The sequence below is a fragment of the Myotis myotis genome, unplaced genomic scaffold (genome assembly GCF_014108235.1).
Source record: "Myotis myotis isolate mMyoMyo1 unplaced genomic scaffold, mMyoMyo1.p scaffold_m19_p_10, whole genome shotgun sequence".
Taxonomy (NCBI): domain Eukaryota; kingdom Metazoa; phylum Chordata; class Mammalia; order Chiroptera; family Vespertilionidae; genus Myotis; species Myotis myotis.
Genome location: NW_023416314.1, coordinates 52,852,647 through 52,865,886, shown reverse-complemented (window position 1 = coordinate 52,865,886; position 13,240 = coordinate 52,852,647). Strand labels below are relative to the sequence as shown.

At 51.8% G+C, this 13,240-nt stretch overlaps 1 protein-coding gene across 4 annotated transcripts in view; it reads left to right on the top strand.

Annotated features, from left to right (window-relative positions):
- Positions 1–13,240, top strand: part of PLEKHA7 (pleckstrin homology domain containing A7) — a 210,080-nt gene that overhangs the window by 12,271 nt on the left and 184,569 nt on the right. The window lies entirely within an intron of this gene.

Below are 13,240 nucleotides of genomic sequence, written 5' to 3'. Positions count from 1 at the left end.
AATCGAACCCGGGACCCTTGAGTCCACAGGCCGACGCTCTATCCACTGAGCCAAACTGGTCAGGGCATGAGTTGCTCTTTTATACATGCACACAACTAGGAGGTGGGGTGGAGACGTGAATTCTGGACCCTAATCTCATTCAGCTGCTGCAGGGTGAGTCTGGTGCCCTTGAACCGGGAGCATGCACACTGTAGACTACTCAGGGTTTGGTTTGGATCCATAAAAATGCATAACTATTATGGTTATTAAAAAGTTGTCCTTGAAGTACTTGCTCTTAAGTGGTTGAAGAAAAAAACCTCTGTGTGTGTGCGCGTGCGTGTGTACAGGGGAGCAGATGGGGCAAAACGTTACCAGTGGGTCAGTCTGCATGAGAGAGTGCATGGAAGTTCTCTGTGCTGTTCTTGTAACTTTTTTGTAAATTTGAAATGATTTCCAAATAAAAAGTTAATTTAAAAATAACACTATTTACCCTTGTCCATCAAGGACATACCATCCCAAGGCCGCGGGCACCTTATCCGTGCTGCAGGGACCTGGGGACAAAGAGCCCTGGGTAGTGAGGTGTGAAAGCGGCTCCCGGTTTGCCTCTTTCCTGGGCCTTTAGAGGGCTGCACAGATGTCCGCTCCTTAATCCGGGCGGCCACCTGGCTATCGGCTCTGACCGCTGAAGGACAGGCTTACTGTCTGGTGTTGCCTGGGCCACAGATGTCAGCAGTGATAATCATCATGGCGCTGTATACTAGTTGAAAACACATATATTCCTTTTAGAGGCAGGTTTTTTTTCTTTTTTAAAATGTATTTTTATTGATTTAAGAGAGAAAGGGAGAGGGAGAAAGAGATAGAAACATCATTGATGAGAGAGAAGCATTGATTGGCTGCCTCCTGCACGCCCCGCACTGGGTATCGAGCCTGCAACCTGGGCATGTGCCCTGACTGGGAATCGAACTGTGACCTCCAGGTTTTTAGGTCGCCACTCAACCACTGAGCCACGCCAGCCAGGCTAGAGGCAGGTATTTTTATTGTCCTCATTTTGCAGATCAAGCAGTTGATCTCCCCACGGCCAGAGAGACCATCACGAGGGAGCTGTGACTTGAACACGAGTTTGTGTGATGTGGTACGAGGTATTCTCTGGTTCCCATGGCCAGGACCCCCTCTGTCCTGAATCCTCTTATAGCGTGTATTCCGCAAACCTGGTTTTCTGAATCTTTCCTGATGACACCGGAGCACCTCCCTCAGAAAGTCCCCCAAGGATAGAAGGGTGATGGGTGGATGGATGGCCCTCCCCGGGGGGCGGGGGGGGGGTAATGGGTAGGGTCCTGGTGCTCTGGGGAAGTAGAACCCCCATCCTGCCCCTGGATGTCAGCTGACCACATCTAAGGGGCTGATGAGCCTCTTAAGCCTTCTTAGAGCCAGACTGTCTCTTTCACGGTTAGTGCGTGGAGAGTGAGTGCGTGCCCGTCTGCGCTCCCAGCATCATGAACAGTGTTCTCAGGGCATCTTGGGCCTTTCCTGCTGAGGCAGAGCCTTCACCCTCTCGAGGTCTGAGAGCTTGGAGTTAGCGTGCAGCTCTTCTGGAGCTTCCTGTGCGTCCCTGGACCAGGGCAGTGCAGGGAGGGCGGGCAGTGTGCTCGGGGGAGGGAGGCAGCAGTGGGCCCATTTCATCCCGGTACCCAGCCCCTGGCTGCACAGCCTCCTGTATTATCCCCTCCCCCCCACAAGGAGCAGATGAGACCACTCCTTGCTGGGACGAGTGTATTAGATTAATGCAGTAACCTCTGCAATAACCTTCACTTGCAAACTCAGTTGTCAGTGCACGTCCACAGATGGCATCAGTGTATCACCTTAAGGAGTGGTGAGCCCCTTAGAGGAGAAACAGTTTACTCAGAGGCCTTTGGTTCAGGATTGATCCATTCAATCACCAGACTCTGATGAAGCATCTAACACTATATGCCAGTCTCCACACTGGGTGATGTGGAGAAATAGAAGTCTCCACCCTCCAGCATTGCCCAGACCAGAAGGGAGGGACGCTGGACAGTGTCAGATGGGTGACTGGGGCTGGGGGCCTGAGCAGGGAACCCTAGGGAGCTTCTGAGGGTGAGTGAGGAAGGCCAGGCAGCGGTGGAGCAGAGTGTGGGCAGCCCAAGGCCAGCCCAAGGCAGGAGGGGCCAGGGGAGTGCGTGGAGAGTGAGTGTGTGCCCGTCTGCGCCTGGAGGAGGCTCAGGCTAAGCTGAGGAGTAGGGTCTGGTGCTGGATAGCTGGGCTTCAAGAGGGTGGCGTAGTCGGGAATATTGCCCAAGGGGTTTTTCCAACTCCTGTGTCTGAGGGGTGGTACCACATGGGGTTATGAAACATGAATCCTGGAGTCCAAGTGTCTGGGTTGAACTCTTGGCTCTGTGCTGGTTTGGGCAGGTCACTTAAACCGGGTCTTCCCATGTTTCTTCATCTGTACAATGGGGAAGATGACCGGACCGTCGCAGTGCCTGCCGTACCGTACATGCCATGTAAGCATGAAGTATTACCATGACTCCTCCTAGAACCAGAGCCCTTCCTGCGGTAACGTGAGGCACACCCCCCAGAGGAGCTGTGTGCTTCTCTGGGAAACCTGAGGTCAGGCAGGCGGAGGGGGAACTGGGCTTTCGTGCTGAGACTTGCCTTTAAAAAGAAGCCGGCCACTTTGACATGGTTGGCGCTAGATATCAAAGCGATGAGTCCTCATCTGCAAAGCCCCATGTGGCTGTGCCCAACCAGAGAGAAATGCAGAGGCTTCCCATGTGGATGATAGACTTATTTTCCAACGGACAGTTTTGATTTACTCCCCGACCCTCTCCCATCCCCTCCTCCAGTGGGAGGGTTTCTAAGTATTAGTATTAGGGTTTGCACTGCCTGGAAGGAAACCTAGCTCTTTTTTTTTTTTTTTTTTTTTTTTTTTTATGCAATACCCAGTGTGTCTGTATTAGAGCAGCTGGTGAGGGTAGACCTGAGGTAGAAGCAGTGTTCTGGAATGCTCAGTCGGAACCTCTAGAGCAGTGGTTCTCAACCTTCCTAATGTCGCGACCCTTTAATACAGCTCCTCAAGTTGTGGTGACCCCCAATTTCATTGTTACAGATTGAACATAATTAAAGCATAGTGATAAATCACAAAAACAATAGGTAATTATATATGTGTTTTCCGATGGCCTTAGGCGACCCCTGTGAAAGGGTCGTTCGACCCCCAAAGGGGTCGTGACCCACAGGTTGAGAACCGCTGGTCTAGAGGGTAGGACTGGGAATGATCATGATTACAAACGCCATGGATGACCACAGGCACTGAAAGTGAAACCTTCTCGGAGCTTCAGCTTCCCTAACTGCAATAATGACATGACAGCACTATTTGAGAATTTAATGTGGTGGCCCAGCTGCAGCTCCTGGCATGCCATTGGGCACTTAGTAGGTGCTCAGGCATTGTGAGTCCTTCCATTTACAGGAGGACATTTGTCAGCTTGACGGATGGGGCTGTGGGAAGGCCTGGAGACAGTGTCCGTAGGGTACAGCTGTCTAACACCCACCCACCCCATTACCCAGGGCAGATCCCGGAGAGCCAGGCTCCCCGATGGGCCCCTGGTTTCCTTCATAGAGTTTGGGAATGCTCCGCCCTCTCTTCTGCCCAGATGTTGCTGTTAGTTGCACAGGTTGGTAGTGGGGCTGGTGTTGTAGGTGACCACTGACTGGGGACTGCGCCTTCCTGGGTGGTGGGCGGCTGTTCCACATCTCAGAACCCCGTGACCACTCCGAGGTCCTCCTGAGGGCAGAGGAGAGGCTGGGGCGGGGGTGGGTTCTGAATGATTGACACTGATGGTCAGAGCAGGTAAGCCGACTGCAGTTAATTGAGAAATGGGAATTCTTCCTCTGTGTGCGGGAATAGCTGTGTCCCAGCAGACAGTGGGGTGATAAGCTGCAGAGGTGCCAGGCGTTGCAGTCCTCCCTGAGCTGGTCCTGGGGGAGATGGGGCAGGGGTAGGATTGGGACACAGTGCCAGGACCCACGTCAGGTGCAGAATCCGTGCTCAACCAAACCGATGTAGGTTAGTTGATTTGACATTTGGGACGACCCTCAGCACTGGCAGGCATACAAGAAGAGAGGGTTGATTGGAGTTAGGGGTTAATTGGGGCTTGTAAGCTAAAGGGATGATGAGGTACAAAGTCAGTGGTCAGGGTTCCAGGGAGGAAAAATGGTTTGCTTCCCTGCCCATGAAAGCGTTTGGAAAGATTTTCTTTTTCTCAACACATTTTGACCTGGGGATTCAAAGAAACAGACAGACGAATGCTGTGAAGCTAAGTATCTGTAATCGCTGTACCCATTAATGCATTTCTAAATGATAGTACCTGAAATTACATCCATTTACCAAGGCTTTGATAATAGGTCTCCCTCCTCCGTGCTTGGATGAGATGGCGGTTTCATTTCATTTCATTATATTATAAATAAATTGATAATAAATAAGGGGAAAAGAGAGGGCAGGAGAGTGGAAGGAAAAGGGGCTAGAAAATGAGGTGAGAACTAAGTCCCACGGGGCCTAAAGGACACGGTGAGGTCTTTCCCCCGAGCGTGCTGGGAAATCAGTGGAGGGCTTTCAGTGGAGGCCAGACAGGATCACACTTTTATTTGGAAACAGTATTCTCAAAGAGTGGTCCGGGAATCATGAGCATCATGTCATCTGGGAGTTGATTAGAACTGCTGACTCTCAGACCCCACCCCAGGCCTGAGCTGGATCTGTCTTTTTTTTTTTTTTTTTAATATATTTTATTGATTTTTTACAGAGAGGAAGGGAGGGAGATAGAGAGAGTTAGAAACATCGATGAGAGAGAAACATCGATCAGCTGCCTCCTGCACATCTCCTATTGGGGATGTGCCCGCAACCCAGGTACATGCCCTTGACCGGAATCGAACCCGGGACCTTTCAGTCTACAGGCCGACGCTCTATCCACTGAGCCAAACCGGTTTCGGCATGGATCTGTCTTTTTAACAAGAACCCCAACTGGCTCCTGTGCACATTGCAGGCTAAGCCTGGGCTCTCTGTGTCACTGGAAAGGGAGCTGGTCTGTCTCAGCCATGTGTGGGCTTTTAAAAAAAATAAATAAAAATTATTGATTTCAGAGAGGAAGCAGGAGGGAGAGATAGAAACATCAATGATGAGAGAGAATCATCAATCAGCTGCCCCCTGCACACCCCCTACTGGGGATTGAACCCACAACCCGGGCATGTGCCCTGACCAGGAATCGAACCGTGACCTCCTGGTTCATAGTTGATGCTCAACCACTGAGCCACGTCGGCCGGGCCATGTGACTTTGAACAGGAAAAATTTCACAGCACCACTCCAGGTGATTTTGAGAGTGGGTTTATTAAAACGTGAGCCAAGGAAGGGCTTAGGGTAGAGGAAGCAACAGGAGACAGCCTAGGCGGGGCTTGGCTCTCTAGAAACGTTATAGGAAGTGGGCCATGCTGGACTGTGGACTCACTGACCAGTGAGAGTCACAGTGACAGAAGTGAGGCAAGGCGGGGCTGCTGTCAGCTCCCTGAATGGTCTAGGACAGAAGAAACAACAGGAGAGAGCCGAGGCGGGCTGCTCTGTCTCTCTAGAAACATTAGAGGAAAGAAGTGAGCCACGCCAGCTGCTGTTAGCTCACTGAGAAGTCAGAGAAAAGGGGGCTTGGAGACAGCTTCAGGGGGTTAGCCTGGGACAGGCTGCCCCTGCCTGTTGCTCCCCTGGTTGCAAGTGTCATGGGGACCCTTAGGTTTTAGGAGAGAAGAGTAAAGACGCACACCTGAGAGCGAAGAAAGGCCTGGGCGTAATACGTGGTGCTTTTAGCCCTGGTGTGTGGGTGGGAGCTGGAGAGAGCTCAGCCGGCCTCTGCTTGACTTTTTCCCAGCCCTCCTCACCTGCAAATGCGTGGACGTGTTTGTGGTGTTTGGCACCAGGTGGTTTTTAAAACTCAGAAGGGGTATTAACTCTTTGGGGAAGAGGAAAGTCATTGGCTTCCTGTTCTGTGTATAGATAGATATCCAAATTAGACTCCAAAGCACACACTCTTTATTTCAAACTTTCCGTGTGTCTGAGGAGCCAATGAGTTAAGGTGTAGTGACTGTGTGCGGTGGTCTTGCCGGGCCTTTCAACAGGGAGGGCCTGTTGGTGTTGACCGCCTCCTTGAGTCCGTGGGAAGGCTTAAGAATTTTTATCTCTGAGTCTGCGTTGGATTTCGCTTGGTGTTGGGGCGCAGAAAGCTGAGTGTCTGCGCAGAGGGACTGTCGTACTGAGAGGCCAGTTGCTTTTGTGAGTTCTTATTGATTTGTTTGCTGCTAAGGGTGTGAGGGGTGCTCACCAAGTCCACCGTCCGGAGGGTTTAATAGGCCTGGGCTGGTTTAATCCTCCTATCAACCCTGTAAGGTGGGTCCTCCTGTGATCCTCATTGTACGGACAAGGAAGATGAGGTTACGGAACTTGCAGAACAGGTTTTAGGTGGCCGGGCCAGGATCAACCCCAGTGGGTCCTTAATTGGGGTCCCCACAGTCTCTTTGTGCCCTGCTGGGCCTGTCCCCACCCTGCGCTCTGGTGGGCTGCGCAGCGAAGGCTGGCTCTGGTTTGTTTCAGGGAGATGCTCGCAGTTTACACGTCACTTCAGGGACTGTGGCCACAGAGAGGGAGGGAAGGGCACAGCCTGGACTGTTGGCCTAGGACTCACTGGGAGCAAACCCCGTGAGTGAGGCCTTCTGTGGAGTCAGCTCCTGGACAGAGCCCTGGCTGGTTGGCAGGAATTGTCACCCCCTGCCTTCAAGACATACACGCTGGGTGCTGGGCGGGGGAGGTTGTGGAATGGATGTGCCTGGAGGTGGCTTTCCCAGCCTCCTCCCAGACGGCCACACCCTGAGCTCAGAGACAACTGAGGCGGTCCTGCCCAAAGTGGAAAGGAGATTTTGAAAATAACTTTTCATAGTGAGAAGATTTGGCCTTTTGAGGAGAGTTAGCAGGGAAGCCTCGCTCTAATGCTTTCCTGCGGCCTCTGGCTATTGCCCTATGTCCTTGTTCCTGTCTTCCTGGTGGAGGACAGGGAGGTAGTCTGTGAGATCAAGCAGGAGAAGGTGGCTGGTCCCTTCTGTCCCCCAAGGTGCCTTGGGGTATTGTGAGGGGTGTGGTGTTGGGAGCAATGGCCACCTGGGAGGGAGTACAAATGTCCTTGGCTCAGAAGCAGAGCCTTGGGCAGTGGGTCCTGACAGATCCACCACCTGCTGAGGCCGGGAGGCCCTGGGAGCTGGGGCCTGGCACCTACTGGCACAGAGCCAAGAGGTGAGCTTTTAACTTACGCTAAGCATTCTGTGGCCCAGTGTACTTTGTCCTTGCTGAGGACCGTAAGTTCTTTGTAAAAATTTATAGAAGTTATATGCCTGGGGTGTGACTACCCACCATGACCTGCCCAGTTAGGACTGAATGATCAGATCACTGTGAGGTTACTTTCCATAGAACCCCTTTTTCATCCACAGTTCCCCCTTTTGGGCATCAATGAACCTGAAGGATGCATTGATGACCAATGACCAACCTTATGGTTAGAAAGACCTTAAGTTCTTGACTTACTTACTACAGATTGATAACACCCCCCTGGCTTTCCCATCCTGCCCACTTGAAACCTTCCTGGAAAGCTCTGCGGGATGGTGTGTGTTATCAGTGGGATGGGTGGAGGGACCACCACTCTGTGCTGAGCACCTCTGCCTAGACTCAGCCTCACTCACATTTCAGCTGGTCCCAACAGGACTTCATTTATTTCTTTTATTGATTTCAGAGAGGAAGGGAGAGGGAGTGAGAGACAGAAACATCAATGATGAGGGAGAATCATTGATCGGCTGCCTCCTGCAGGCCCCACACTGGGGATCGAGCCCGCAACCCGGGCATGTACCCTGACCAGGAATTGAACTGTGACCTCCTTGTTCATAGGTTGATGCTCAACCACTGAGCTACACTGGCCAGGCCCCACTCCAGGCTTTAGATAGGGCAGCTATGGGATCCAGACTGAGCACGGCCGGACTTGGTGGCTGGGGGACCCAGCTGAGTTATTTAACCTCTGAATAAAATGGGGCAAGCGTTGGTATCTGCCTTTATGGATCTTTGCAGTGATTAAAATGAGAATAAAACCTGTAAAGTACTCGGTTCCCAGAACGTAGTATAGTTCAATACATTTTAACAAGTGTTTTCCTTAGTACCAGGTAGTTAGTCTTTTCTCTGTAATGGCCCTGCTGGTCCAAATATATGTGGCAAATTCCTTGTCCTACATCCTGCCCAGCTGGGTTCTGTTATGGGCATTTTCTAACGGAGGGCATTGACCATCGGGAAGGGTTAAAAACATCCAGCTCTGCTTGCTGTGTTTAACCGCAGCTGTACCCGCATTATGACCTTGGCTGGTGCCGCTTACAGGTGTCAGCAGCGTGGATATAGTTGCAGCAGAGGTCATGTCTCACCTGAGCCCTGGCTTACCCTGGGCAAGAGGAAAAGTGGCTCCGGTGAGAATGGAAAATGGAGAGGGGAGCCCAATTCAGTATTTCTGTACCCATTTTTGCCGTGTACTTGGCACCATATTGGTTATACTCTGGGGGATATCAGGGAGCTGGCGAAGCAAGATGTCCACACAACCTCAGGCGCTAGGATGGTCGGGTGGTGTGTGAGTAGGTGTCGGGATAAGTGGTGAAGGTGCAGCATGGAGAGGAACGTCCAGGAGGAGACAGTTCTGGGGCTGGGTGAGTCAGGGGAAGACTTGGAGGGTCTGTGAGCTGGATGGGATTGGGTGGGGCAAGAGGAAGAGTGGGTGCCTCAGGCAGGGGACCAGCATTCAAATTCAAGGGTCCCTTCACTTAACAGACTTTTACTGGGCACTCGGTGTGTGCCAAGCACTGGCTGGGGCACTGTGGATATCAGAATGAGTAAAGCAGAGCAGAGAAAACAGCTTTAAAAGGCAGGATGGGCCAGTGGTTGGGGGCATGGTCTAGTCCAGGATTGTCCCAGCCCTGCCACCTACTAGCTTGTGGATCCTGAGCAAGTTGTGTAATCTGGAGCCTCAGTTTCCTCATCTGTAAAATGGGGATGATAATAATTGTGGTGGGAACTAAATGAGTTAATATAAAGTACTCAGTACAGTCTTGAATATAGAAAGTACTGTTGTGTGTTGGCTATTATTACCATTAGAATATTAGCTCCATCTTGTCTGTTGTGTTCACTGCTGCATCGCTGGCTCCCAGAGGTGTCTGGTACATAGTTGGCATTCAGTTAATGAATCGAAGGGTCACTGGTGTCCTCAAGGATCCTGTGCTGTGGTGGGGACACAGACATGTCAACAACTCAAGGATACTGTGGACATGATTTGATAAGAGAAGCCGGGGACTGGAGAGGTGCGGAGGAGGGGTGCCCAGGGAAGGCTCTGGGTGAGCAGGAGGGGAGCCCGTGCTGGACCTTGAAAACTAAGCAGGGACTTACTGGAGGATGGAGTTTGGATGTTCAAGAAAGAGGAAGTAGCCCTGCAGGTGGGGCTCAACAGCTGAGCACTGACCCAGGAACCAAGAGGTCAGGGGTTTGATTCTAGGTCAAGGCACATGCCTGAGATTGGGGCTCACTTCCCAGTAGGGGGCGTGCAGGAGGCAGTCGATAGATGATGTTTCTCTGGTAGCGATATTTCTATCTCTTTATCCCTTTCCCTCTCTCTCTCTCTCAAAAAAAAAAAAAAAATCAATAAAAACATATTTTTTAAAAAAGAGAGAGAGAGGAAGCAGCGCGGACAGAGCTGTGTGAGAGGGTGACCTGTTCAAGGACATGGAGAGGAGAAGGAGACCGCGGAGGGCTGTGCGGAGACGGTGGGGTTTTGTCCCGTGGGCGATGTGGACCGAGGGCTTAAGCAGGGGTGACTAGGGCCCCACCATGGTTGGGGGAGGAAAGTGGGGTGTGTGGGGTGGGGGTGTGTGTGCGGTGGCCATCGTTCTCCCAGACTCCAGCTTGGGAGAGGCTCCCCCGTCCAGCAGGTGAGGGGTTTGGCCTCCGAAGGAGGAGAAGCTGGGTAACCCACACCACCGCCTGGCAGCACTCCTGCCTTAAAATAGAAGAGACAGAGATAAAGAGGGGGTGGTGTAGGTGTCCGAGGGGTGACCTACTTAAAACCTGACCCCCTTGGAGGTGAGGGCAAGAGCCACCCTCTCCCTCGTGTGAACACCAGGCCTTCCAAGGGGCCACTGCCGAGGCGGCCTCACTCTCCTTCCTCAGCTCTGGTGATGGGCAGACGTCCTGTTGCTGGTGGCCCCTGCCCTCCGCCCTCCCGCCCCCAACCCCGAGTCTGTCCCCAGGCCTGTGTGCTCAGTGCTTCTAGGGGAGGGGTAGGGGTGGAGAAAGGAAGGGAAGAGAAGGGGAAGATGCTGGATTTACGTTGATGGAACCTATGTGTTTGGCAAGTCCAACCGAAGAAGACTGAGGAGCCCTAGCCGGTTTGGCTCAGTGGGTAGAGCGTCCGCCTGCGGACTAAAGGGTCCCAGGTTCGATTCTGGTCAAGGGCACATGCCCAGGTTGCAGGCTCAATCCTCAGTAAGGGGCATGCAGGAGGCAGCTGATCAATGATTCTCTCTCATCATTGATGTTTCTCTCTCTCTCCCTCTCCTTTTCTCTCTGAAACCAAATATATATATATTCTTTTTTTAAAGAAGAAGAAGACTGAGGAAACACTCCCATGTTTAGGCTCCCCCCCCCCAGTGTATCATAATTCCTCACAGATTTAATTATCTGGCAGATAGTATAATACTCTTACACTCCCTATTTCTCTCACTTCCCAACATCCTTAAATACCACCCAGAGACAGTAGGAGACAGGAGAAGTGAGACAGAAGACTTAGACTTTTCTCTTAGGCCACTGCCTTCTCCTCCTTCGGTCTGTCCTGATTTCTCCAGGGCCTTCGGGACTTACTGCTGTGGCTAATCATTTATATGCGGAATCTGCGAAATGCCCTTGCCAGGGCTTTTAAACTTTAACTGAGGCTGTGGGTCTGACAGAAACTGAAAAGGACGCTTGCAGGCCTGTGACGTGGAGCCGGGTACCGGCATTGCACCTGCTAGTGGTATTTCTGGTCTGCAGTCCAGCCTCGGGAGGGTACCCCGGGCTTGTTCCTGTAACACCGCTTATTCAGCACCTACTGTGCGCTCACTGGCTCTTTGCACAGGCTGTGAGGTCAGTGCCACCAGCAGGGAGAGCCCCTGGAACTCAGAGAGCAGCAGTCTCCACGGATGACCCACAGGTGCTGGCTGTGTCTGGTGGACTGCACCTGAGGCCACCTTTAAAACTGCCAGGAACTTGCGCTGAGCCTGCAGAAGTGGCCCACTGATTCGGAGCCGAGAGGAGGGAATAGTGTGAGCCGAGGGTCTTCCTGGAGCCTTAGTTTCCTCCCAGGCTGGGCAGGTGGGGAAGGTGGACAGAGCTGTCAGGCAGAGGTGATGGCGTGGAGGAGGCAATAGGATCAGGTTGAGCATCACCTAGAGGCCTAGAGGCCTTCACAGCCATCGAGGTAATTTTCTGTGACCAACACTTTTCACAGATCATTTGCTTTCATCCTCGCAATAGCCCCAAAAGGTGTTATTCCCACCACTTTAGAGATCAGGGAGACCAAGACTGGATGACTTACCCAGAGACTCACAGCAGGAAATAGTAGAGCCAGGGCTTGGATCCAGATCATCAAACTGCCTCACGGGGCTTCCTGGTGACAGGAGCCACCCAGCTCTTCAGAACTGTGGGGAGGAGGGCCCTCCAGGTGAGAGCTTCCCCACCTGCCTTCACATGGCTTCCTGCCTGCGTCTCTGCAGAGATGTGGCTTCTGCGCTGGTATGCCAGGCTGGGCTCAGGGGACCAAATTCAGTTTGTCTTTTGGACTAGCCAGTACGAGCAGCTGGGATGTCCGAGACTACCTGGCATCAGGCACATTTCCAGGGATCTTTAAAAATCCTACAGGTTCTACTCTGAAATGTATCCAAAATCAGACCATGCTGCCACCCTGCTGTCTGTTGTCTGGACTGTTGCAGTTCCCTCCTAATTAGTCCCTGAGCTTCTCTCCCCTCCCCCAGTGCAGCAGCCAGAGGTGGTTCTACAGTGGGAGTTGAATTATGTCACTCTTCAGCTTAAACCACCCAAGGTCTCATCTCACACACAGTAGAGTTCAAAGTCCTTACAGTGGCCCATGAGGCCCTGACATCTGCCCCACCCCCGTCCCCACCCCGCCATCCTCAATTACCTGCCCAACCTCATTTCTTCCTGCTCTCCCCCCTGCTCCGCGCTAACCACCGTGGCCTCCTTACTGTTCCTCCAACACGTGAGGCACAGCCAGGCTTAGGCCCTCTGCACTGACTGTTCCCTCTGTCTGGAATGTTTCCCTTCAGACAAGCCCATGGCCTACTGTTCCCTCCTTTCTTCAGGTCTCTGCTCAGATGTCACCTTCTCAGCGCGGCTTTTCTTTCTTTTCTTATTTTTTTTTTTTTTAAATTGATTTCAGAGAGGAAGGGAGAGGGAGAGAGAGATAGAAACATCAATGATGAGAGAGAATCATTGATCTGCTGCCTCCTGCATGCCCCCTACTGGGGATCAAGCCCACAACTCAGGCATGCGCCTTTGACCCAAATCGAACCCTTCAGTCCCCAGGCCGATGCTCAATCCACTGAGCCAAATCAGCTAGGGCAGCACGGCTTTTCTTGACTCCTCTCCCCCAGCTCTCTCCATTCCCTTAACCCCGTGTTCTTTAGAGTTCTCAACCTGACCCAGACATATTATGTTTTAACTTGTTGTTTTTTGGTTTCTTCTACTAGAATATAATGTTTATGAAGATAAGCAACAGTGCCTGTTTTGTTCAAGGTTGTACTCTTAGTCCCTAGAATCGTAGTTGGGACAAGTATGTGCTCAGAAAAGAATTTATTTTATTCTGGGATTGAGGTATGATTGACAAATCCAAATTGTAAGTATCTGAGATGCTTTGATACACATATACATTGTGAAGTGATCATCGTAGTCAAGATCATTAACATCCATCACCTTACATCATGGGGGCCTTTTTTTTTTTGGTGGTGAGAAAAAATAATCATTGAATGAATTATGATTTGGTGAACTCTGTGATATTCTCTTCTTGGGACTCTGCCCCAGAAGCCAGCCAGCCAGTGAGAGGTGCCCCTGTGTCCGAGAGATCTGTAGACGGAGTCCCAGTGGCGGAGGGCCTGG